Genomic DNA, 1,925 nt, shown 5'->3' with positions numbered 1-1,925 from the left:
GGGGGCGTTCCCATGAGGGCTGTCTCGTCACGTGCAAAAGGTCAATAAAACTTTCAATTCAGAGATTACCTCACTCACCTTTTCCAAAAGTTTCCGGTTCTGACAATCATTATTATATCCGTAAATATTTGTCAAAACAAAAAATAAACTCTTCACTTTTAACACCACCGTAACCAGTGGCCCCCTTTATCTGCATTATGCTTAACATGCTAGATGGGAGGAGTAAGATGGTTGCCCTGTCGCTTCAACGGCTTACATGGGCGTGAAGAAGTAGAAGAAGAAGAAGAAGAAGAAGAAGAAGAAGAAGAAGAAGAAGAAGAAGAAGAAGAAGAAGAAGTAGAAGAAGAAGAAGAAGAAGAAGAAGAAGAGTGAAAAAGAAGAAGAGTGAAAAAGAAGAAGAGTGAAAAAGAAGAAGAGTGGAAAAGAAGAAGAGGGAAAAAGAAGAAGAGTGAAGACATTTCCACGTGAAAAAGTAGGTATACTAAAACGGATTTAGCTTTTTTTTTTATTGTTGTAAAATGTATCCAATTCATTGGTCAGGTTTCATGTTGCTTGCAGGAGTCGAGAAAAGATGAATCGCTTGAGTGTATTTAGCAACGTTTTTATTTATTTTTTATTTTTTACATTGCACTAAAGTTAAGTACAGATAAATACGATGGGTTAAACGTAGATGCGCTGATTCATCTCCTGTCAGTAAAAGTACCAAGGGAGTACCGACTTTGATAAGAGTTTTCTTTTAGCCAATAATATGTAGTCTTGAAGTTGTACCCGTTGTGATAACCTCTTAACACATTAAGTTTCTCTTTTTTTTTTTTTAAAGAAAAAACATCACGTTTTTATAAGAACTAGCTAGCGTTTGTTTGACTTTTATGCCATCAAAACAATGTGCTCCCATAGCTTTCCTAACGTTCTGAACAGACTAACAAATTGCTAGATCACGATAACTGAAAAATGTACCTACATAAATGTTTTTTCGTTGACGGAACTTACAAGATGTATTCTTTGGAGTTTGTGAACTCACAAATACCGTGAGAATTCATCTTGCAGAGCAAGGTTAATATTCAAGGGTCTTCTCGAAAAGGAGAAGCCAAACGTCCGCTTGTCACTTTTTAAAATATGCTCTGCGGAAACGCCACCCTACCTCCCCTGCTCATCCGGGTGAAAAACACCCAGTGGTGTAGTCCAGGGTATATGCGAGTATACACAATAAACCCACTTTTTTTTCGGTCAGCATTGAGTATACCCACTTCTAAATCCCCCAAGATGCACACCGTTCAGCCATGGCCTACCCTCCTCTGCCTCTAATTGGCTGGTACCTCCTGCCAACACTGATTACATTGGCTAACTTTTGGCTTGAGGAGTGATCAACCAATTAGAGGCAGAGTAGAGCGGGTCATGTCAAGGAAAACAATCCTTCAGATGTTCCCCCGAGCCACAGTGGTGACCCAGAAATTTAGCTCAGTTAAACTGATTTTCCCTTGTACACGGGATACTTGATCGCAACAAGGGTTTGATTTCCGTGGTGGATGCTGCCGATTACACACTAACTACATGCTCTAGTTACGTTCTATAGTACCTGTAGGCTGGTACTTGATTTTTAAGTACCGGTAAATTAAAACACAAGAATGGGGACAAATAGTTTAAGATTCAGCACAAAACAATACTGAGTGAAGTCTAACCACTATTTTTGTTCATTGTTCAATATTGTAATTTGTTTTATAACATATACTGTACTTTATGATTGCCTTATGATAAATACATTTTACAATATTTTATCCTGCTTGTTTTACCAAACTTTTCTCAACAACTAAATTTATTATTGTGAGCATGTACAAATGACAGATTCTTACATTTCACCATTTCTAAAAGAGGACGTTTTTCTGGACTACTTAAAAAAACAAAAAACAAAAACAAAAAAAACCTCC

At 37.4% G+C, this 1,925-nt stretch overlaps 1 protein-coding gene across 3 annotated transcripts in view; it reads left to right on the top strand.

The window, feature by feature from the left end:
* Window positions 1-362: 362 nt before the first annotated feature.
* naf1 (nuclear assembly factor 1 homolog (S. cerevisiae)) overlaps window positions 363-1,925 on the top strand; it is a 21,682-nt gene continuing 20,119 nt past the window's right edge. For 2 of the 3 annotated variants that reach the window (XM_077571491.1, XM_077571490.1), the window contains exon 1: window positions 363-472. The gene's annotated coding sequence lies outside the window, so the exon portion shown is untranslated. The remainder of the gene's footprint in view (window positions 473-1,925) is intronic. The other variant, XM_077571492.1, reaches the window with a different exon arrangement.

This window comes from Vanacampus margaritifer, chromosome 7 (assembly GCF_051991255.1).
Source record: "Vanacampus margaritifer isolate UIUO_Vmar chromosome 7, RoL_Vmar_1.0, whole genome shotgun sequence".
Taxonomy (NCBI): Eukaryota; Metazoa; Chordata; class Actinopteri; order Syngnathiformes; family Syngnathidae; genus Vanacampus; species Vanacampus margaritifer.
This window is presented reverse-complemented; position numbering and strand designations above follow the sequence as displayed.